General features: G+C 41.6%; 2 long non-coding RNA genes across 12 annotated transcripts in view; one reads left to right on the top strand and one right to left on the bottom strand.

Annotated features, from left to right (window-relative positions):
- The window catches only part of LOC134547506 (uncharacterized), a 465,000-nt gene that overhangs the window by 18,709 nt on the left and 421,049 nt on the right, over positions 1–25,242 (bottom strand). For 2 of the 11 annotated variants that reach the window (XR_010079494.1, XR_010079485.1), the window contains exon 13: positions 3,578–3,632. The exons of the other annotated variants lie outside the window; for them this stretch is intronic. This is a non-coding gene — a long non-coding RNA (uncharacterized LOC134547506). The remainder of the gene's footprint in view (positions 1–3,577; positions 3,633–25,242) is intronic. 11 annotated transcript variants of the gene reach the window in all.
- Positions 1–25,242, top strand: part of LOC134547507 (uncharacterized) — a 25,974-nt gene extending 732 nt beyond the window's left edge. Inside the window, exons 2-3 of the long non-coding RNA XR_010079495.1 lie at positions 7,850–7,962; positions 17,819–25,242. This is a non-coding gene — a long non-coding RNA (uncharacterized LOC134547507). The remainder of the gene's footprint in view (positions 1–7,849; positions 7,963–17,818) is intronic.

Here is a 25,242-nt window from a genome sequence, read left to right as displayed (position 1 = left end):
AAAAATGTCATTTGTCACAGAGTAAATCCTGGATGTCTGGTTACTTTCTGCAGGGAATGCTCTTTGCTGGGCTGCAGCTTGCCAGGGGTCAAATATGACAGAAATGAAGTGTTGCTAATAGTGATTGAAAAGGATTCCTACTGTTTGTGGCTGGTGCTGGTTATTAGAAAGGCCAAATTTGTGGGACAGAAAGCAGCAGGAGACAGTAAACTTTCCCTAAGACTTACTAAACTTTGAATCACCTCTGCTACCAGTGCCATTCTGTCAGACCTATTTGGAGAAAACTGATATTATAATTACTGATCTCAGCAAGGGCCTAATGTGCAACCTGAGGCACTCCTCTGCCAGCTGTATAATTATGGATGGGCTGGAGAGACCTGCAGGCACTGCCTCTGCCCCCCCAGCCCTACAGCTCATAGGATCAGGTTCCTGCTCTGCCCAGCCTGCCGGGGACAGGTGAGTGAGTGGCAGAGCTGCTGGGCTGCCATGAGAGAAAATGAGCATTGTCAAAAGCCACTGCCCGCTGCTAAAGGTTTCAATGTCACCTCAAAAAAACTCCTTTTCAGACCCTCAGTGGTGGTGTCTAGAGGGCTGTTTGAAGCAGGATTCACCCCCCTCTCAGGCAACAAATATTGATGGCTGAGAGCATTTTTGTTTTGCCATATTACTTCCTCCACCTCTTCCACACACCCTACAGCTTCTGCACTCCTTGGATTAAACCTGCACATAAAATCAGTTTGGGCTGCAACTTTATCCTCTATAGTCTCTTGGATACATGGTAAAAACTTTTTTTTAAACCCTAGGTGTCATTTATTATCAGAAAGTTTTGAATTTTTGTCCCCCAAAAGGAGACAAATCTGATTTGTAGGGAGAGAAGTGGGTCCTTATTCAGGCAGAGTGGAGCAAGGAGTGTGCACCTGAAACAAGCAATGTGAAAAGTGAACCCAGGTGAAGGCCACAGTGCTGTAAACCCCATGGACATGCTGACATAGACAAGTGAGTGGCCCTTCTGCAAAAGGTGATATATCCTTGCCCAAAATTAAGTGTGGATAGAAACGCTGTGCAGGATCAGGCCTGGAGGAGTGGACTCTCGGCAGACTGATCACCTCTCTGGACTGCTGAGCAGGCTGCTGCCCTATTGATTTCTACAGCAATAGAGGGGGCTTAGCACCTCAGAGCATCAAATTTCCAAGCCTGGGAGAGACCTGGGCTCTGGAATGGATTAAAGTCACATGTGATGTATTTGGAAAGGCCTGAATTCAGTTGCAGCGCTCGGTAACAGCAGCCACCATTTATTCTGGTTACTACAATTCATTTGGACAGTGTTTACAATATCATCCCCTTCCTCCATTATTAGACAAACAACTTTGATAGGTAGCCTTTTATTTTTTACAGCATTTCAGAGCAGAATAAACACACAGCCTAGGTTATTTATGGAGTGAGCTTTCTGTATGAGGTTCCCTAGCCAAGGAAGTGTGAATTCAATAGTGCACACGCTGTGTATATTCAACCAGACAACAGTGACCCAGCAGCCAGTGAGGAAGGGGAAAAAGGAAAAACACATGCAAGACACCATCTTCTCTAAGTCATGTCATCAGAAGACCCTCCCCATAAAGGTTAGGGAGCTGTGTGCTCCAACCTGAGCACACAGCTCCCCAGCTTGTGCTTTACTGACCCAGAAAAGTGATCAGAACTGATTTACAGGACTCTTCCTGTTAGCCAGGGAAGCAAGAGAAATACCTTGAAGAGGCTTCATTTCCCTATCTGTGCTTATTCCCTAGGAAATGCCATGTCAGTTGCTTGGAAAGTGTGGCTGGCATTTGGTGGACATGAGTACTGCAGATGGTTACAGAAAGGCAGTCTCACTTGAAAGGGCTTTTTTCTAAAAATTTAGGATGAAGATGAGGGATTTTTTAATTGAAGGGGAAGACATTCAGAGGAAAGGAGAAAGAACAAGACAATTCAGGTTTTATTTCACATGCTTTTGCCATCTGCTAATGCATGAAATCTTTTCTACAAGCTGGCTAACAGAGGACCTAATCCAAAGCTGACAAATTCTGATATCCTTCTATATACATAAAGTATTGGCCTTATCACTTCAGGTGGGTTTGGTTGGTTTTTTTTTTTCATTTTTGATCCTTCATCCCACCCATAATTTGGGATTATACAGCAAACAGATATCACCAGGGGAACACTGGTTCACACCTAGAAGCTTTTGGAACAGTTCAACAGTTGCAGTAAGTTTAACTGCACGCATCTTTGCAAGAATTATCCATGGACTTGTTGTATGTCTGGATTTTGACTAAAACATACCCAAAAATGACCAATCAGCTCTTGCTGCCTCATCCACTGACCAGACAACTTGCAAATGCTGAGGCCCCAGCTCACCCCTGGTCCCCTACACATTCACATAATGAATTAACTTAGCACATCAATAAAGAGGCTAAACAGCTTGTCAGGAAAGAATCAAACAAACACACACAAAAACATCATCAAATAAACAGCAATGATTGCAACTCAGATGGGTTCGCCTTTCAGAATTAATGAAATTCAAGTGTTTACTGCATGTTCAAGATGGGAAGTTGATTTGAGGTCAGAAAATTGAAGAAAAACCTCAAAGACTCTAACATATTATCATCCTGCTCTAGGGACAGATTCCTGAATATGACTGGGAAGTTTTGAAAAACTTTCTTCTGGTTACCACAAAAAAAAAATTGTGCTCCTAAACCCAGATGAACCAAACACTCTGCATTGTTAAAAAGCAGCCAGTCCTCCCATTTTCTGCAAAGCACTTTTAAAAAACATTCCCTCCATCTAGACAAGATCAAAAACGATGTTGCTTGTTGCTGTAATGTAAAGTTAAATCATAATGCTAATTTCACATGTCATATTACAGGAATAATTGATATAAATAAATCTGGAGCTGCTTGATAAGAAATATACAAACACGTCCCTTCTCTTTTAGAAAAGTTCATACCAGCCAAAGCCAAGCCTCTCATGTTTTTTATCAGATCATTCCTCATTTTGAATATTTTCCCACGACTTAGCGCATTTTTTAATAAAAAGATAAAGCCTTTTTATAGGATAGACTTCTCCTTGCACAGTTAATACTGGAGAAATCTCAGGTCTTCTTTCACAACATTTGATATCAGACTTGATACATCAACAGATATGAAGCAGAGCAGCAGAAAAAGATTAACTTGTGTCAAACATCAGTGTCTCTGCTTCTAAATTATTCTCATTTATAGCACAGCAGCACTTAAGAGCCTCCCCTTGCACTAGGCTCTCCCTACAGAGCTGCCCAGGAAGGGGCTGTCTGGAGGATTTCAGTCTCAGAAACTCTGATCTGCCAGTGACCTGTCCACCAGAACCTGTTATCTCCAGATCCACGAGGAACAGAACCTTCCAGTTCCAGAAATGAAGAAGACTGGCAGGAATCCATGTCTGTTTATCTGGATGTCAAAACTTCCCGGAGGAGCAACACTCAGTGCTAGCCAACATTTTGGTCAGCGTGGAATGCCTGCAGTTTTAGGTTCTGATGCCATCTTCACCTCTGGATGATTAGAGCAAGACTAACCTTTGAACACTGGCCATTATTCTGCTGGAGGATGAGCTTCCCTCAGAGCCAGACACTGCCAAATTCAGAAGACAGAAAAAAATCAGCACAGAGACCCCTCTCAAAACTTGTCACCTTTTCTGGGAATACAGACAGTTTTCAGATTATTCCCTCAAAGCTGAAACACAGTACATCTCCTTAAGTATTTCCCTTTGAAGCTGACTCTCCTTGCAGACAGCATGGCACTTCATCTGTGTTCCTACACGAAACAGAAGCAATAGAAGCAGTAGAAGACATGCAAAGGCACAGGCAGCTATTCATGAATAATATCTGCTGCTCCTCAACTGGCCATAGCATTCCCAGCTGTGCCAGGGTCTGAAATCACAAAGAGGAGGTGTTTTCCTAAAATCAACATCAGCCTCGGCTCCCAAGGCTCTCTGGGGTTATTCACTGCAGCTGTGGTTTGCCAGGGGAATATTCCCTGCAGGCAGGAGAGTAAGTCTGTGAGGGAGCCAGGCTACCTTGGCCAACCTCACAACAGACCCGGAATAAAGAGCTTTTTAGGGGACGGACCGTGTGCAGCAGGGACTGTGACCTCAATAAGAGCATGCACCAGGAATTTGCCAGTGCTGTCTCCAAGGAGACAGCTACTGTCCTTGAGTAAAAGAAAACCTAGACATTATTTTGAGCTTCCTGCCATCTTTCCTCTGCCATGCCACGAGCCAGCACTCTGGAGGAGCATGTAGTTTGAAACCCACCTTCCACATCCCATTTGTGCACCTTCAGGTTTTGTCCTTGTGACCTGGGCAGATGTGTCTCCTGATCTGACAGGGAAGGGGAGGGACTTGTTTACAGAGGGAATTACTTCCTTCTTTGCTGAGATGACTTGCTCAGTGCTGACTTGTTTTATTACTTTTAAATTACAATCAAATACACTGTAATTTGCCCAAGCTTGACATCTGCTTTCACTAGCTCTCAGTATTTGCAAAAGCTTTTCAAGAAATGCAAGGGAGCCTCTTCCGAAAAGCAAAGCCTTCTCACCTCAGCATACATAATCAGAGCACAAAAGATTTAATGGCTTTTTAGGGGGGGTTCTCCCTGTTCAGCTCTCACTTCAGGTTTCTTAACTAAGGTCTGTGAAGCGATGCATCCCTCTTGTACCCCACAAAGGCACATTTGCTGCTGCGGCAGCCCAGACCTCTATTTCAAACACACCATCACAGCCTGGTCCCACGTGCCAGACAAAATGCGTAGTTTTGAAACAATACTTTGGGGAAAAGACCAAAAGGCAGCACACTTTGCTTCTTAAAGTGCAAAGCTGTTGTCCAAGTAAGCCTGTTCTCTGTACAGAGGTGCCATTCACCACTTCTTCCCTAGGTTAGGAAGAGGCTACTCCCCTAAAAGAAGGGAAAAGGACCTAGCATAGCTTTTTTCCTAGTGCTAGGAGAGAGGCAAACTATTAACTGGCCTGTCACACCTTCAGCAAACCAACCCAGTGGGATCCAGTGGGCACACTGATTTACACCTGTCCCAGGGTGGTGGTTTAGCCCTTGCTGTGCTGAGGGTTCTGAAGGGGCTGCGTTCTCCTTTGGTTTATTTGTGTCTGTGTGGGCCAATGCACAAACACGCAGCTGTGTGCTCTTGGAAGAATTAATGCTGCAGCAACATTGTCCCTTCTGAACCTACAATCAGAAGCACAGAGTAAGAAATTCATGGAGTTCAGCCCTTGGAGTATTTCTGAATCGATAGCCCCTTTATTTATATTGTAGCTGCATTCCAATTTATCACTTACAAATATCCTCCATAATAAATAAGGGAAGGAAATGGAAATATTACAGTGAAATTGTAATAATTCAACGCCAGCTCTGCACATAATAAAGTTGTAGTGGGAATCTGTGCTTTTTTTGGTTGCCACTAAGCATCAGCAACAACTGATGGTCTTAAGTTAACAAGCTAATATTTCATCCATGGATACCAGAGTGATAATGGCTAAATATGCCAGTCGAGGGAGTGAGCACATGTGCAGCTATTTGCCTGACACAACTTCTGCTGTCATGGCCTATTAAAACCAGTTTACATGTGCATGTCGAATTTGATGAATATGTATGTGACCTCTTTCATAGCTATCACTCATTGGACTCCAGCCCTCATGGCAGAAAAAAACACCCAGCACCTCTCATTAAACACAGCTTGAGTTACAGGCATGTTATGTTAATATTCCTTCAGAACTTTAGGGGGTTTTCTTCTCCTTTTAATAAATCTTTAGACAAAAAATAATTTAAAAGTATAATTAAAAAAAACCCCACACACACACAACACTTTCCTATTTCTCTCCTCTTTCTCTTGGTGAATGTGCTTTGAAACGCTCCTTCTCTAGCAAAAGAGAAGGTAAATGAGTTTGTAGGTGACATACATATTCAACTCCCAGGAGCCAAATGCAATTTCTCTTACGTAGGGTCTTGAAAAGAATTAGGTATTTAAAAAACAAAAAACACACTGAAATCAGATGAGATTTTTTAGGTAAAAATGGGATTTTCTATACTAAAGCTCGTACTTGATGCAAATGTAAATGGTACTATGCATTGGAGTCTAACTATATGCAGTGAATGTCCATCTTAACTTGCAGTTATCCAACTTTTTCTGCACCTAGATAGAAGGAGGACTTGAATTCTGAACTACAGTGCTACAGAAAATGCTTTCACCAAATTTCCTATAGAAATTTTAAGACCCCAAGAGGCAAAGGAAAGCATCCAAGCTTTTGGTGTTTATGAGAATCCAAGTGAACTTTTGAATCTTTTGAGGTTTCTTCATCACTGTTTAAAAAGCATAAATTATAGAGTAAAAGCAAGGATGCAGCCAGATTGTGCAGTGCATATATGGCAAATATTTACTCACATGAACATTTCCAGTCCATCTGCTCTGCAGATAGAGTAAATATTTCACAAACTGACACTTAAGTTGGTCACACCAAACCAGAAATGGCAAATCCACATAGGCATTGGTACTTTGAAACACCCACAACAAAAACCATATTCTTCTCCCAGGGTTTGATGCACCCAAATGGAAGGTGTAAGAAGGTTTGAATCACTATAGAAAAAAAACAGAAATTAGTGCACTAATTTTTTCATGTAACTGGAGGGGTCACTTCTCTTTGATTTGCAGTGAGATTTTTTCCAATTTTTTGTTTCTTGTGGCTCACCTGGATCCCCCACATCCAGATAGCTCAGGATTCTTGATCCAAAAATTTTTTTTAAATGGCCAAAATATGTTTTCTTGACTGCTCAAATCCAACCCTTGACCTCAGCAGGGGCATGCCGTGAGTAAGGTGAGAAGAATTCAGTATGTGACTGAATTGCACTAAATATAGCACTAAATTGGTGTGTTGGCATTAGACATTTTTGGACTGAGTAGTGCATGGAAGAAAAAGAGATTATAAGAAGAACATTCCACTTTGGGGAAAACAAAAAAAGAAGAAAATGATAAAAAGCTCCCCATGATAATTTCAACAGCATTTAAAAATGTTCTAAAATAAACCTTTATGAAGACAGTCTAATTCCTAGCTATGACACTTATGTCTAAATATTTATTTTGCAGATATCAAAACCTTTTAATTAAAGTAAAAAATATTTCACTTAATCCATCAGGGTTTGTTTTTAATTTATTCTAACCTTGATTTTTGTATTTGGTTTATTTAAATTTTATGAATCATTTTGTTTTAATTCACAACATGCCAGAAAAATGAAATTTTTCAATGCTCCCATATCAGTTGGTAGATGTTCTTTTGCAATTTGTAATCTGGAGCATATTTTGAAATTATTACCCTTCTTTTTAAGCCAGTCTGAAAATAAACTTGGAATTCTTAGAGTTTCCATTATCTATTTCTGCAGAGAAGTATTTTCCACAAGTGAAAAGTCCCCAAAGGCAACAGTTTGGAAAGAAGAAAAAAATTGACTAGAAAAAGGAGAGGAAAAATTCCAAGTCATTTCAATATTCAAGTTAGATTAGACAGTGAGATCTAATCTGACCCAGGAAGGAGATTTATATAGCTGAAATTCTACCCAAAAACCCTGAATGAAGGGGAGGAACCCAATCAGCCCAGTTACATTTAGCAAACCTGATCATGGAGAGGTAAAATTTCTCACGAGGGCAGAGTTGTTGGTGCAGCCTCAAGGTATGGATACAACATCATTTATAAAACCTGGTGCTTTTTTTCCCCTAACAGGCATGCTTTCCTGCAAGAAAGAGCCAGCAAATCTAGCAATATACACACATTAATTTTCATCTTCTTTTCAGTACTGCTGATGCTGACTGAGTTTGAACAAACCCTTGCCACAGGGATAAGAAACACATCGAGGTAGGGACGCGCTGCTGGCTCTGCTGCCTGCCATGGATGAGGCAGATCCCAGGTAATTCCTGGTATTCCGATGGTACAGATGCTTGTCTTGTTCTCATATTCTCCCATTTGTGCTCTCCCACAGCAGGATTTGACCCAATCAGCCTGACGTGCTGAGGATTGCAGGGCATGCTCCTAACTGAGCATAAGGATGGTGCGGATGGAACACAAATTTCCTATGTTTTGTTTTGTTTTGTTTTCTATTTAAGGAAGATGTGGTGTCCCTGTTGGAATTCTGGAAACTGAGAATTTCAGGCTTGCTGTTGTGGGTGTGTAGTTTGAATAGTATGGTGTGATCTCACAGGGTGGAAAAACTTGGATTTGGGATTTTAGTGTATAATAATGTATGGGGCAAGATGGAGAACTTTGGGCATTGTCTGGGTCCTTCTTCGCCTTCTTCTTCCTTCTTTTTCATGGGTCTGGGTGGTTTTCTGTAACTGGTTGATGGAGTCCGCATTGTGGACTTCAAGCAGTCAGTTATTGGGTTTAAAGTGAAAATAATTCAGGTGGCATTTCATAATTGGACAGCTTGTCCTTGAAAAGATCTGGTGGAAATAGAGAAGCACCCCATTTTACCTTCATTTTCCACTTTTCTAGTTAGAGCTCATGGCTTGTGAGACTGTAATATAGGTAAGAAATAATAAACATCCAAGTCTGAACACAAAACTGCAACTCCCATGTGTTAATCCCAACCTTGGCAGAAAAAGAAGCCAGAACCATCACATGTCCCCACACCACCTCTGTGCAGCACCCAGTTCCCTTAGCATCCTTAGCAGGATTTCCTTACACATTTCCCCCTGGCATATCTGAATTGTCAATCTTTGCAACGTGAACTTGGTTTTGCCTCCTCTACCTGACCTAAAAAAGACATAACAAAAACTAAAACCAAACAAAAAATCCAGGACATTTTACCCGTGTAATCCTATGATGTTCAATTTTCCCAAACTTTGGAAAACAGGCCTATTGTCCTGAGAGGCAGAGAGGTTCAGGTTTGTGAGAAAGATCCTTTTTAACCCACCATGCCTGAGCTGCTGGCTTTCACTCTCACCCATTTTCTGAAGGGAAGCTGTGAACAATGCAAATGCAGAACAAGGGAGCTGCTTGTGCTTTTCCACCCCATTAAAATAGCTTTTGCAGCAGCAGGTCCAAAACAGCCATTGAAATGCTTGTCCAGACATAGTCCTGCAACACCTGCTTTGACTTTCACATCCCCTTTTGGACTGTCTGTGCTAAGATTGCTTACGTGCTCCAAGTTCAACATGATGTAAGTGAACATCAGAGATGCAGGTCTGGTTGTTGTATGCAAAGTGGGCTCATAAATTCCAATTTTTTGCAAGTGCTAAGCATGCAAAAATGTCACACAAGTTCTTCTAAAAATACAAGTGTCAGGAATAGAAATGACACTCTAAAACAGCTAATAAAAAAAAAAAAAAAACAAAAACTCAAACCCACAACATTGACTGATTCAAAGAAAGAACAGAAATAGATATGACATAACTTGTGGGTTTGATAAGGAAAAATACTGCCAGGACACCAGAAATAGGTGACAAAAAGTATCCACTCCAGCTCAGCCCAAGAACTGATATACATGGAGAGCTCTCCACAGTTGCTTTCAAAGGTTAGAAAATGTTCGTATCAAATTACAGGGCACATCACACTTTCTGTATCAGCTCTTACTTAATAAAGTGATACTGAAATCAAATGCTCCTGTCATATTCCCTGGTGGCCAAAGAGAAGTATGGAAGTATCCATTCTGAGTCTCTGAAATCAGATGCACATTTTCCTTTAAATGGACATTTTCTGGGTACACATCAAGATAATTTAAATAAAACTAAATTGAATTCAATAGAAATCTTATCATTCTCACGTAGAATAAAACAAAGAAGAGTTTAAAAGATCCCCAGGGTAATCTTCTGGTACCCACAGTTATAGCCAAACATGAAATCTCTGCTAATAACTCTTATTTACATATATATTAAACAAGTATACCATTAGGAGATAAGTACATATTGATGGAACCATGAAGTTTAGTGGTTTCTTTGAACACATATTTCTAAAGAAAGTACCTTACTTATGGTTTAATAGAAATTCTCGTTAATTTAGAAATTATTAGTGAGATATATAATTCTAGGAGTTCCTAGGAAGTTGAATCTTTGAAAAAACAGAAAGGTGCTAGACACGGGTGTGGGAGAAAAAGAATTTCTCCTTTTCAAGGGATAGAAAAAAGAAATTGTGTTTCAAAGTAGAAATGTATTCAGTCACTCATTAGGAAAAAGCTAATAAACGTGAAACTTCCAAATAGACCTTGTCCACATCCCAAGAAAAATAGAAAAGCATTTCTTTGGCCTCAGCCCCCTTCTCCGTATTTGATATGAAGCATGAAAAACCATTGAACTGGATTTCAAAAACCTGAGCTTTACACTGAAAGTGTAAATTAACACTGAAAGGAAAAGCAGAATTAGAATTTTAGGATTAAATGTGGCCTGAGCTAATACCTGAACTTGACATGTGTGATTACATTTGCTGAAAGAGAGAAAGAGAAATCTTCTTGGTTCAAGAAAGTCCTTCTAGAGGAAAAGGTCTAAAAATATTCTTCAAAAAAGTTGGAACTTCACTTAGAACTGCAGATTTCAAAAGTTGCTGCTTTCTGTAGGGCTTACTAAGAGCTTTTAGAAACACAGCCTTAACAAAGGCGTTTAGAATTAAAAAACACTTCCCTCTCAACCAAAGTGCTTGGCACCACCAAACCACTCTAAAAAGGTTTGTAACCTATCATCCAGTGTGTGGGCACAGGCCATGAGGAACCCTGAGAAACCAGCAGGACACCCAGAGCCTGGCCACACTCCTGGGACAGCTCCTGCATCCATCATCCAGCCCTGGAGGTCTCCGAGCTGCCTGCACCCCAGGATAATCCATGCTGGCTACCAAATGCAGAGCAGTGGCTTTGGAATCACAGAATAATTAAGGATGGAAAATTCCTTTATGGTCATCAAGTCCAACTGCAGCTGACCACCACTAAGTTCACCATTAAATCGTGTCCTCAAGTAAGGATCTGCACGTTTTTTGAAACAATTCCAGGGATGGTGGCTTCACCTGGGAAGCCAGTTCCAATGCTTTACAACCTTGTGTGTGAAAAAGAAATTCGTAACAGCCAGTCTAACACTCCCTTAGTGCAACTTGGGAGTTTCCTGTCGTCCTGTTGCTTGGGAAAAGAAATCTACACCCACCGCACTGCAGCGTCCTTTCAGGGAGTCGTGGACAGCAAGAAGGTTTCCCCTGAGCCTCCTTTTCTCCATCTCCCTCTGCTCCTCCTCACAGGACTTGTGCTCCAAACCTTCCACCTGCTGCATTCCTTGTCACACTGAGGGTGGCAGTGAGGGAGTTTTTAGGTTCCCTGATATTCAGGGCAAATGCTGCTCTGAAGAAGGAGCAGGTGTACGGAAAAGGAAACTCACTTTAACAGGAAAATGAAATAGGGACAGTGCCCAGAAACTGAAGGACCAGAAATGAGGGGGGAGTGGCAATATAGAGGCTTGGGGGTAGAGGGTTCTAGAAACATACCCAAATATGGAACACTGACAACCAACAGGGGAGCAGTGTTTGGGTTCATCAACACAATAACAGCAAAGTCACCTGGGAGGAGATCTCTGTCCCACCTTAAGTTAACAAATGCCTCTCAGGGCTTGAAGCTGAGATCTGGCGTGCCAGGGGTGAGATCTGGCTGGCCCTGTGCCTCTGCCAGGCTGTCGCACACAATTGCCCTTCTCTGGACTTGCTCCAGCACCTCAATGTCTTTCTCCTAGTGAGGGGCTCCCAAATTAGGCACCCTGGCTCTTCATCATGCCCCCCAATTCCGCGGGCCCCTGCCCCACGGCCACGTCTCAATGCTGGTGGCTCCCAGTGACTCATTTCCAAATTAAATTGCTACTTTGAGCCTTGGGAAACAGTGGCCAGCTCGCCACGTTGAAGAGTTTGATGTTCCTGGCTGCGTCTTCTCCTTCCTGTTAATTCAGAACGCCGTCCCCAGACTGCCCAAAGAGTCTGCAGGATTGCTGGGCAGCCCTTTGTGCCCCATTCCGCCAAATATATATATTTGTGCTCTTTCTTTTTAGCTTTATTTTCTTTTCACTGGGACTGGGCTGTTCCCTTCTGCCCATGGTTCTCTCTGCACCACTTCAAATGAGATTGAGTTTAGGCAAAGATGGGAGTCCGTGCTTGCGGCAGGACCGCTGTGCATTAAGTGAGTTTATTTTGGTAGTGCTGTGTTCTGTCTCTAGTCACTGTCTTTTTACACATAATCAAAACATGAAGATTTATTATAGGGAGCACTAAAAATACGGCTTGAAAAGAGCAAAAAAATAAAACCACAAACTTGCTTTTCAGCTGTGGCCTTAGGAATGCAACTGGATTCAGTCTGCAATGGGGAGTGGCAAAGCTGTCAGGTTTCAAATATGACCTATCTGCTCTGGCTTTCAGAAGGAAACTTTCTGGCTCCTGACACAGCCCATAGGAAAAGGAGACTCAGAGGACAGACCACCACATCTATAAGTTGGTCCCTAGAAGTAGGTCAGCAGTAATCACCTCTGCTGCCAGATACTTCATTATAAGATTCAAGATTCCATGTGTATTTCTTGAAAATCCAGCATCTAGAATCAAGAAACTTCAGAAGGAAAAAAGGAAAAAAAACAACCAAACAAACAAACAAACAAAACCAACCAACCAAATCCCCCACAAACAAAAATACACCACACAAAAACTCACCAAAAACCCCTAAGGCAACATTTTTAAAAATGTTATAACCCTGATTGTTGGGGGAAATTCTGCACCTTAAAAAAAAGGATAGCCCCTAGCCAGAACGCACATGAAAAGACAACCAGGAAAAAAATGCCGTGTGAATTATTCTTGCAAGCTAACAAATGAATGCCTTCAAAGCCCTTTTCATGATATTTTCAGCAACAGAAACTGGGCAGCATGACTGAGGCCCATCACCACTACACCTGGTATCACAGGCAATAAAAAATCCTTACTTCTCCAAGAACAGGGTCATTATGTTCTTGGGTGGATAGCTAGAGGTCTGATATTCAAATGTCTGCAATCGAAAAGAATCAAAAACAATGACTCAAATCATTCTTTGATTTTGACTCAAATCAAAAGAATCATTTTCAAAACCAATTCAAAGAGAAACTACCGGCCTGTCAACCACACAACCTGTGCACAAGGAGTCTGGAAAAGTCTTTCCCCGTGCAGTTATCTGGCCTGTGATGAGCACTCAGGGCTGACAGGGAGGGCATCTCCTGCATTCCAGACTCAGTGACAATCCAGGGATGCAGCCCTCCTTGTTTCCTTGCTGATCCAAGTAAGTCAGCTGGATGCTATTCTAGCCCAACCTGGAAATTAGAAGAGAGGAGAGAGGAGAAAGGAGAGAGGAGAAAGGAGAGAGACAAGAGAGAAGAGAGGAGAAGCCCACGTGCACTCCAGTGGTCAGCAGCTGAACTGTGCATCTATATTACACAGTGGAAATCACTGCAACTCTTTTGCCACCTCACAGTTAATCAGCATAAGCTGCACTTCTAATTAATTTATCCTCAACTTCTAGCAGCAGGAGGATCTGAGTGAAGCGTTGCTGTGACTTTCAGCACGCAGGCAGTGGTGTGTGCTAGGCTGCTGGAGGACCCCATCTTGGGTGGTTTTCCTAGATGAGCCTCTCCTCATTAGTTTGAAGTGATGAAAAATCAAAAAGAAAAGGAGCTGAAACTCCTGAGCACATTCCATGTACAGTTACTCGACCATTTAGAAAGAGGCTGGTTTTCTCACTGACTGCAATTTGGAGATTTGCGGATCTTCAATTAAAAAAAACCCCCAAGTTATTCTGAAACTTTTAAATTTATGGCAGAATACAACTTCCAGCATTAGTTCATTTTCTCTGTATATTGTAGTTATCCTCTGGCCCAATATATGTCTGTAAAGCAAGTATAATGGAAGAAGATGTGGGTAAAGCAGGGATAAAACAGGCTTGGCCAGCATTACATAACAAGTCAGGCTTTATCTCTTGTTTTTCTGACTTGTGCTCTGCAACTGTGCCAAACCATTACACTCCAGAAAAATTTCCATGAAGATGGAAGCTGAAACCAAAGGGAAGCAAAATAAGGTTTGAGAGGTATTTGGAGCTTTTACTCACAGATGTTATAGCCTTATGTTGCAATGCATTTGTTCCCTTTGATAGAACATATGTGCTCCAAGAGACAGTTTTCAGATACATACAGCATACATTTCCATTTTTTAATAACTATTTTATAACTTTCAGGAAATGTTGGTCTGGCTTTTTATGGATGCTTCCCAAGGAAGATAATAAAATGTTCATCAATTTGGCATGGGGAATTCCAAGTGTCCACACATTCTGCTCTACATATGTAATACCAACAGCATCTTTCCTATCTTTAAACTCTGGAGGGAGACATAAGCTCCACAAAACACAGGAGAAAATCTTGACTGTTTTGGATTATAAATTTCAGTCCTAATTTGCTCCTTCATTTTGTCATGGCAAGCAAAGTCATCATATAAGCTGGCCTTTCACACCTCGACAGCAGAGCTGGCTTCCTTCAGAGTTCTTTTAAACTCACACAAAAGTCATTTGAAAAGTGTCTACCCCAGACCTTCAGGCTCAGATGCCTCCTTAAACCAGGAAGGGAAGCAGAGCCTGTTTCCTGTGCAGAGAGAGAGGGCTGAAGGCTCCACAGTGTGAGGGAAGGTGTTTTCACTACTGGCTGGGGTGTTCAGCCTGAAAACATGCAAAAAAAATCATCAATTGCAATTTCTCTCTCTCCCTCACCAGACACTGCAATACTGGCCCCGGTGCAGTCCCATATTTTAAACATCTACAGCTGACACAGGCTGTATAAGAGATTCCAAGATTCTCTCTCTGCTCGTGGAAAGGTCCTAAAACAACTTGATGGAGTAAGAAGTCCTTCTTTTAAAATATGGAGACCTGAGGTTTGCACACAGTGATAACATATTAATGCCTACTTTTTATTTAAGGAGCTAATATTCATGGAAGACCAATATATCTCCATGTAACTCTATGTACCCTTTCTCACAGAGGAAGAAAGGGGGTGTAAGCAAGGTCCTGGGCATCCAGCCTAAAAGATGCACAGTAAAGCTGTCACCAGTTTTTTGCTCCCCTTGAGACTGCTGAGTTGCCCTAATTATAGAGCTAAAAATGGGAACTGCCTTCTTAGGTTGGACTTTTTTTGTGTTAATAATAAAGAAGGAAGCAATGCTGTAAAGAATAAGCTAATACTTCTGGTGGATTTTCACTGAACTTCATCATTACTGATAAAGAATTGGTCAGCATTAAGATAAGGCAAGTCTGAGGGCAGTCTGGTCTGCAAGACCTGCTCCAAGCAGAATCAGCTGCAGCAGCCTGCTCAGGACCGTGCACAGTCAGAGTTTGAAAAGTTTGAGGGATGAAGATGCTGTCACCTCAGGGAGAGGGAAAACCAAAAAGCATTTCCTAGCTTTTCCCAGCATTCAACAGATTTTTTGGTGTCCCAATTTGTGCCTGTTACTTTTTATCCCCACTGAAAAGATCCCCTGGCTCTGGTTTCTTTGCCTCCTCCCAATCGGTATCATTCATACACAGAGGTAAGATCCTCCCTGGGCTGCTGCAGGATGAACAGTCCCACCTCTCTCAACTCCTCTTCATGTGAGAGATGTTCTGGTCTCCCCCAGTCATCTTTGTGGCCCTTCTTTGGACCTGCTCCAGCACATCCCTCTATTTCTCATACAAAGGAGGCCAAAATTAGTGCACCACCACAAAAAGATACTGAGTGATGCCCTATTGCCCCTAAAGGCAAGCTTTCAAGCTTTGTGGAATACACATGCATTAAACATTGTTTAAAGGGAATAAAGAGAACAGAAGAGATATTTGGAGAAGCAGAAATTCCCTGGCACTTTCTAAAGTGTCTCCTTGTTCTTTCAGTCCACTCTTGAAATCGTGATTACTTCTGGCCATTTTTATTGTCTTAAATAACTCCTTTCTCTTCATTCATTTAGTTAGTTTTTTAATAATAATACCTCTTCCTCTTCCTTTTACTCTTCAATGTGTTGCCCTGGATATTGTTACTGCTAGAGAGGATTGTGGGGTTTTAATTGAAATGTATATTTCCACCACCATATATTGGCACAGTATTTTCCCTCAGCTGCTGCAGAACCATTGTTCAGGCATTATAAAACCAAGTTCAAAAGAAATAATGAACTACTACTGAATAAATCCTTGCTATTTTGGCAGTATAGTTTTGAATTCACTTTTCTCTTTAATGTTCAATTTTCTGGGGTATTTTTGGTTTTTTTCTTTCATTGAATGTTGTTGGAACTGCAAGCATTTCTGACCAAATGAGCCTGTGGAGTTGATATGTTTTAGCTGTGCTTTAACCCAGCAGGCAGCTGAACACCACACAGCCACTGTCCCATGGTAGGGTGGGGAAAAGTGTCACAAAAAATGTAAAACTCATAAGAGTACATAAAACTCTTTATCATGAGATAAAGACATTTTAACAGCATACGAAAGGCGGGGAAATTAATAATAAAGAAAAATGTTTCATAAGATAATGATAAAGGAATATACAAAACAAATGGTGTCCCCACAAAACCAGGACATCTACTCAATGGAAAACTATAAACTCTCCACTGTAACCTCAGAAAAACCCCTCTGTGCTTAAGTACCTTACTTGATGAAATCTTGACCACAGTCTTAATTTAAAAAAAATTAATGGAACTTTTCTGCCACAAAAGAAATGAAGACCCAGAGCAAAAAAGTGTGTTTTCCTTCCTGCCCTGAGTATTTCTTTTCAATCCAGTTTGAATATTTTTGCAACAGATTTGCAGATAATTTTCAAGTAAAATAATAAGAAATTTGTTTTCTAAAGTTTAAGGTTCATGCAAGGAAAATAAGAATTTTTTGTAAACTGTGTGTGAAGTATTCTGCTATCAGGAGAGTTTTATTTCAGTATTGTTGAAGAGCTACATTGCAGTTCTAGACTCCTCAAAATGCCAATTCCATTTTCATCCCGTTTCTTCAATACTTCCACTGAGTAGTTAAAGGATGTAATCCTCAATGTTAATATTTTAATAATTGAAACCATTGAAACAAAGGGAATAAAATGCATTGTCTATCCTCTCCTAAGAAGACCAGTGTTCTATGAAACAGGGATCAAACACCTTGTCATAGGATTCTCAGAAGCAACAAATATCCAATTCAGAGCTGGGCTGTTTGGTAATCTCTTTGCCATGCTGAGCCCACAATACACACTTTAAACTGATAAAATGTCAGGACATATAGCCAGGAACAAAACTGAATTGACAGAAATTATTCTGTTCTTGTAACTGGCACCTAGAAGTCACTGAAAATAACCATTGCAGGAGACTTTGATGGAAAAAAAAAATAGTTAATGCAATCTGTTGCTAAACAAACATGAATTGCAAGAGGGCACAGAGGGAAACAATGGAACTCCATCCTTGATTATGGTGGAGGACCTATTGCATGTGTATATTTGGTGCTTATACTTTGGAAGGATGTTGAAAAATCAGAGAGAATTCAGAGCCACATGACTGAACAAAAAAATGGAAAATATGCCTGCAAGTGAGAGACTCCTGGTGCTCAATCTATTAGCTTAATGAAGAAAAGGTTAAAGGATAATTTATTAGTCTATAAGTGTCTATTATCAAAGGGAATGAAAATTGATAATTGATGACTCTTCAATCTAGCTGACAAAGGCTTAACAAGATTCAATAGCTTGAAGTTCAAATTAGACAAATTAAGGTCCAGAAAATGGAGCACTTCCTTTTTCTTTTTCTTTTTTTTTGCTTTACAGGGAAGACAACCAATTAAAGGTTGCAACTGATGCTCCATCGCTGAAAACTTATAAATCAGAGTTGTGTCAACAAAGTCATCAAAGGTGTCTGAAGGTAAGTCACATGTGTTGGACTTCAAGGAAGCTTTGGGGAATGCCTTGAGTGATGTTACACAGGCCATTAGCTTGCAAAGGTCCCTTCGATTTGTAAAATCCTAGTAATTGTTCTACCTCATCAGAGTTGCATAGGCCACTTTTCCTTTTTTTTTCCCTATCTGAACATATCATCCTGTATCAGAGTGCAATGTTTCAAGACCTCTTTCACCATCAGCCAAAAGAACAGTGGTGCCAAATAAAAAAGGCAGGGAACTGTCTTTCTAGAAACAGCAACTTGCAAGTGAAAGAATGTGATACAAATCCCTGGAGGTGCTAAATATTTTTATTGAATGGTTGCGAAACAGAATAAATTAGAGGGCAAAATGTAAGCTCTTCTTGGAACAAGTAGCTGGTCTAACCCTCCCGATGCTAGGGTACTCTCTTTGCCTTGGCCTAAGAGTTAAATAGTCATTACATTTCCCTACAGGCTACCTTTCCAAGGAAAACACATTCTCTGTGCGCTGCAGTCTTTGACAATAGGATTAAGTATTACTGGCAGACAATACCACTTAAAACGTTAGCTGCATCAACCTCCATGATGACTGAAAGAGCTATTAGTCTGCAGTGCCTCTTTTAACAGGAGGCCAAAAAACCCCATCCTTTATGACCCTTGATAGGGGGAAAGAAATACCTGGGAGGCAATATACCTCATCTAGACAGAAAATGTACATGAAAAATGGTTACAACAAGATTATTTACATTCTTTAGTCATTAGGGATAAAGTGGATGCTTACTGACCCATCTTTCTAAACAACAAATTGAAAATCCCCCGTGATAAAATCGCTCTGCTTCGTGATTTCCAGTTCTGTCAGACGCTTCAGAAAAAAACGGCGTTCACTTAGCATATCTATCTACTCAGTAACTGATTTGTGGTCTTTGCAATTTAGATACTCAGCCTCTCTTTCAACTCCACACGTCCATTACATTTGCTACAAATCGCATTACGCGAGCGTGTTCTGGAGAGCAGAACTGCAGCCTGGAGGGCCGGGAAGTGCGGGCAGGTCGTGCCTCTCCACCCCAATGGTTCAAAAGAACATGGAACTGCCCAGCCTGGGGTTTGCTGCTGGGGCAGAGGCTCTGCAGAGGCTGTGAAATGTACATTATATACATGTCTTAGGTGCACGGAGCGCTGTTCTGCCACAGCGCTTCAGGAAAGGAGGTCAAATTGTTTTGGAAAGAATGTTACAGCAAAAAAAAAAAAGAATATAAAATGCCTCTGTTTTGATGCAGAAGGATAAGAACAGCAAAGATTTGGGTACTTGCACAGAAAGAACCTATGAACTCACCCAGCTCTAGACTGAGCCTATCTTACACTGTTTACTCTGAATGCCACAGAAAGCACACCCTCTGTCACGTGCCATATTCCAGCAGGGCCTCTGGCTAAAAAAACCAAATTCTTTCCCTTCTTCTTCCCTTTACCCTTAACACAAACACGATGCTTGTTTCTGAGAGCAAACACCTCAGAAAGACAAAGCCATAAATCAAATCTGTACAGTTCTTCTGACCGATGCTTATGCTATTATGTCATCCTACCCAGAAACAGCATAATTGTAGATAATGTGAAGCAGATCAACTTCTGTAATCTTCCATAAGGAAAAAAAAAAAAAAGGAAAGGAAGAGGTTACTGTCTTCTGAATCTATCCTGAAGAATTTAGCTTTCTGTAACACAGAAGAACAAAACCAGTCTATCTGCTGCCGACATTTATGCAGAGGTCACTCAGGATGTGTGATGGCCAAAGCACACGTGGTACCTGGTACCAGCTGATCAACCTATGGGAATGAATACTGGGAAAAATACCAGTGCCAAGGACGGGGGGAGAGAAGAGGGTCATTAGTGCACGGTGCTTGAAACGTCAAGATGCAATGAGCGGGACAGAGCTGCTGATGAGAACACTCGGGGGATGCAGCATGAGGATCTCTGGACTGAGCAAAGTGTCGTGGTCAGAGAAGGATAATAAAAAGACTGGAACACACACCATCTGGTACAACAGAAGGGAGGATGGGAAACATCAACAGGGAGTTATATTTGCTAGGGAAAGCCAGACGGTGAAAGCATTGATTAAGATTATTTTGTCGATTAGGTGGTACACTCTGATTTATGTGCTGGGGGAAGAGGAGCATTTGCCATGCAAAGGTTGTGCTGCTGAAGTGGGATCAGACCCAGGGATGTGGGAGGCTTTCGTAGTTTTCCCTGGGGAAGGGTCACGTGGAAGCAGGGCTCACTTGTGGATTTGGAAGGTTGCACATTCCAGCGTGATAAAAACGAGATGTGAAGATACGGCCTAAAGCAGGCAAGTGGCACATGGAGGGAGACCAAAGCAGTGGGGAAAAGAGCTGCAACAAGAGAAAATTATTTGGAAAATAACTGCTTGAGACAAATATGTATATATTTATATCACCACATCTATATTCATACCCATCCAAGGGCAAATCAACAAGCAATGTAAAGCTCTTGAGCTACATTGAAATCAAATTATACTATTTTGTTTGCCCAGAGAGCTGGGCTGCTCCTGGGACAGAAAGATTAGGCTCAGATTAGAGTCACTCCCAGCTTCTGAGGTCCTCAATGACAAGGCACAGCAGGGGCAGTGCAAAGGGTATGCAATGATACAGCTTCTCAGATAAATTTAGTACCCACCTCACTGAAAGGTGAGGATAGGAAACCAAGAAACAAGCCAAAGGTTTAAGGGAGAGGCTTGCACAGCACAGTATTATTTGCATCAGTCAATCAGTGGGTAAAATGGGAACAAAGTGACATCAGCAGCAATGCACAGTCCATGAATCAGCAGAGGGGAAAGAGCAGTAGGTGGGCAGCACCAAAAACAAAAAACCAGGCAGGTTGCCTGAAATAAGTCCCTGAAAAATGTTTTTTTTTTTATGACACTGACTGTAGAGGGATGAGCAAGTACAGCAGGTTTTGTGAAACCCCAGTGGCACAGCACTGCTCATTTCCCTCACACTGAAACTGCAGAAAAAAATTCCTGAAACCTCTGAATGCTGGGAAGCCCTGGAGAAAAAGCAAACAAGCCTTTAGTTGTTGTTTAGGTAAAAAGGATTAAAAAAAAAGAGACCACAACAGTTTTCATGCTAAGCTCAGAGGGTTTTCTCCCCCCTCAGGACATAGGAAGTATTTTATACTCCAGCAGAAACACCATTTAAGGAAAATCCTGTTTTCCTGCAGGTGAAGTGTCACCAAGTGAAAAATGGAAAATTCCCATGGATTTATCCCCGAGTAAACACACACACATTCTTTCACAGCTCACAAATCTCATCAGCAAGTGTTGACCAACCTCCAGTTACTCCAGATAAGCTGTGTACAGGTTAAGCTAGACACAGGTAGGTTAAACAGAGTGCAAGAGGGAGGCAGATCCAGTAGCACAGCAGCATGGACAGGTATAAATTCACTTCCTGTTGCCTTTGAACTATCTCAATGGGAACAGCCCTAAATATTACAAGTATTACATTTCCCTATTCAATAAAGTTGTGCTGAATAGAATTATCACCTTGAAATTACAGGGTAAAACTCCCTATACCAAAACAGATTAAAGACAAATTAGACTGTGGGCCAGGTCACTATGATTGTTAATTAGTGATAATGGAAATACAATTAGCATAATGAGTTCCAATTACTGTATATGGAGAAATATGAGCATACTGCTTTCATAAATCTTGGTTCCAGGAAAAATAAAATGCATCTGGTTTAACAAAGCATGCCCTTCTTCTTTGCAAAAAGCTTCCTGGTAAATATCTTTTTATGAAGCTAAACCTTTCTTTTGATGGGTTGTGATTTTGGGGGAAAAAAAAAAAAGAAAAAGAAAGCGACAGAATGGATTTACCCTATCTGATAGCTGAACAGTTTTGTATTAGCTTGGCTTCTGTTTTAAGCTTCCTAGAAAATCTTACCATCTGTTTCTTCAGTCCTGGGTTAAACAAAAAAAAAAAGACAAAAATCATAGACCATTACATCAAATGCACTTACTGTCTTTGAAACATCCGGAGTTTTCCTCTCTTTCCTTTTTCTCCTTCTGATAAGCTGTGAAATTGGAAAGCCAATTATATTCTGATATTTACACAGTTAGGTATTGTTTTTCAAAAACCTCATTGAAAAAACAGTTGATGAAAGACAACAGTTTTACCAGGAACAACCCCAGCATGTCCAATGGTAACTTCATGAAGAATTGTCTTATTTATTTCCATAGCAGTTTGCCACCTTTGCGAGGGTGGGCAAAATCAGGCTGGATTTAGTGTATCACTCACGGGTGAGTTTAAAAAGTGGGGATTTAAATTATGAATTTACAGATGCTGTGGACTGAAGTGCTAATGGAAATAAAGGCTTAATGAAGCCCCACAGACGTGCAAGCTTGACTCCATGCCTCTATTTAACAAGCTGGTGTTAACTATGCTGTTGGATAGCCAATTATGAAGCTACTCACTGTTTCCATGTGTTAAAGTGGATTCTGGGCAAGAATTCAAGAGCAGGAAAAATTCCAGCTGCATACAAGGATTAGATGTTAGCAATACTACATCTTCTCCCTTCAAAAAAGATTCTCCAGCCTTCTCATTACAGGACAATCAGGCAAAAAGCTGTGTAAGGCCCAAAAGTCATGGACAGACAAAACTGATGGGATGTGAGTTGTCTAGATGGCCTCGGAGATATTGGGGAGCATTCGTCAAGAAAACTGTAAAAACATGGAAATGGGAAAGGATAGTGGAAGGAGAAAGGGAACTGATTGAAGACAGCATCCTTGCTATCTGCTGAGCTGCAGTCAGAGCAGGCTGCTTGCATTTCCACTATGTCAACAGTGTGATAATTAGCTGTAGGCGTAGATGAACTCTCCTCTCTCACTTTGCAGCTACGGGAGAGAACCAGCTCAAGACACACCCACACTGACAGCCTCGTGTGAAAGAACACCAGCACCGTGTAACTTCAGTGTTGTCTCTGTCCCCTCATGGTTAATGAGCCGTGTGTTTTGGCACAAAACACAAGGCAGAAGAGAGAGGAGGGAAGGACCTGCCCTGGACACCTGCTGAGATTGCCACAGCTCTGCAGAGCATGACAAGATCCATGATAAGAAGCCTTATCCTGGTGATGGGAGCACTACCTGAGGAGAGCCTGCTCGCTTCACAGATTGAGTGTGCTCTGCACAGATAGCTCTGAGTAAGATTTGACTTTTTTGAGTTTAGCCCTCTAAAAATGAACACCAAATACTTCATGGTGCTATGCATCCTGAGCTTCCCAAGGATGCCGATGGCTCACATGAATGTTGTCACCGTAGCATTTCAGTGCTTGCAGGATGCTAAAGACCTAGAAAAGTACAGGGATTAAGAGAGTTAGAACTGGCTCACAGCTTAGGGAAGTGGCCTATGGAAGGAATAATGAGTGAACACACACCACTAAAGATCGTATCTTGACACATACGCACAACAAGGCTGAATTCAATGTGTACAGGCAATCAGGAATCTCACATTACCTCACTTTGCAACCTTAAAGGGTTGTTGAGTGCTTGGTTATTTTCACCTGTGAAATGAAGATCTCAAACAAGATCACTCTGATAGGCGCTGTATCTAGGCACAGTAAAAGGCATTCTCAGTGATAACAAAGCTTACAAGACAAGTGGATGAGTCAGACCCAGAGAAAGGGAGAGAGAGGGAGAGAGAGAGAGAGCAGCAAGACACAAAAAATACTTTTCCTATAAGCATAGGCAGGTCCCAGCACATCACCTGAGCACAGGCTTTTCTCACTGACAAGCAATCCCACTAAGTCAACGAGGAAGGCTTTATTGGGAGCATATAAATGCAACCTTCCTGACAACGATAACCCCTTGGTGGAAGGGAAAGGTTCAGAGGGACACCTGACCCTGTGCCAGCTGGAGCTGTCAGGCAGGCACCAGCAGAGCCCGCGCGAACCCAGCGCAGCCCCGCGTTATCCTGAATTTACAGCATCACCCCTCAGAGCGCAGGCGAGTGTTGCCACAAATGGATGATCTCAATCAGAAAACCAGTCCTGTGGCAAGGGATGCATATGGCCATCACTCCCAAGAACAGCTGTCAGGCACTGGCCCTGCCCACTTCCCACTGTGTAACGTCCCTGCTTGCTCAGCCAAGCGAATGACCTTATAAGCCCACACAGGCCCAATCTGATCCAAAAATTATCAGCAAAAACTTGTTTTCCTCAAGACCTCGCAGCCTAACGGGGAGAAATTATACACTTGGACGGCAGGCGAGCCTAAACAGCTTTTGTTGCAGTTCTTTTGAGTATGAAATCTCTCTGCATTGGAAATAAAAAAGCTCGTTGGAAAGATGAGTGGTAGACCCCCACTCTCTCCATCCAAAGCATGCTGTTCAATTTAGCCTGTGCTTCACTGAATAAATAACACTCCCAGCCATGATGCTCCCCCTCCAATATGCTTGAGTATTGATAGATTGCATCGCTCTACACAAAGTCTGTCTGGAACTTGTGACATTTGCCCAGTGAATTGGTAAATGAACTTGAAATATTTGACCCATGCAGATGAGATTACACCTTATTTAGCCTGAATGGACAAGATCCTTTGTTGTACCCAAAAAACCTGACAGATAAGTCTAACCTTTTCATCCAGCTCTTCTGGGTATTTAGCTACGTGCAAAGTGACACTCCTGGATGATTATACTGAATCTCAAATCTCTTCTGCATATACATGTATAACTGTGTACTCTGCAGGAATCTGTGACACAGGCAAGTTGGCAACTGAAGGACCTTCTCCCAGACTGCCTTCTGATTTATGTAGGCCTGTCACAGAGTGACTGATACAAGTGAAATAAATCTGTTGACGACTTAAAAGACATGAAACTTGACAGACATTCAAAGTAAGTCAGATACAGCTATTTCATGTTTTATCTTTTCCTGTGCTGTGTCTCCAAAATGAGATTAGCTGACATGGTCAAGGGGCAGAGTGAGGGATAAGTGGGCACAAGATTTGGCCACAGTCTCCTCAGAGAGGTCCCCTACCCCCCACCTCTGATCCTCTTTTCCAGCAATACATTTTTCACTATGATCACCATGCTTTGATCTCGGTTGACATTTTAAACTGGGTAGCATTCTCCAAGACAATCTTAAGGCTTTAAAATTACATTGCTCAATGCAACAAATACCTCTTAGCACTTGTCCTGCTTTGAGCTTTTGAGATGTATTTTTGTATCTCAACAGAGCAATTGTGATGTTGTTATCAAGCCTAAATCTGAGCCCAGACTTTGATGACTGGGCTCATCTTACATAGTTGGTGAATGTAGAGGGTTTGCTGGAAAAATAC

The sequence above is a fragment of the Prinia subflava genome, chromosome 2, assembly GCF_021018805.1.
Source record: "Prinia subflava isolate CZ2003 ecotype Zambia chromosome 2, Cam_Psub_1.2, whole genome shotgun sequence".
NCBI classification, from domain to species: Eukaryota; Metazoa; Chordata; class Aves; order Passeriformes; family Cisticolidae; genus Prinia; species Prinia subflava.
The sequence above is the reverse complement of the archived record's forward strand: the minus strand, read 5'-3'. Positions and strand labels throughout refer to the sequence as shown.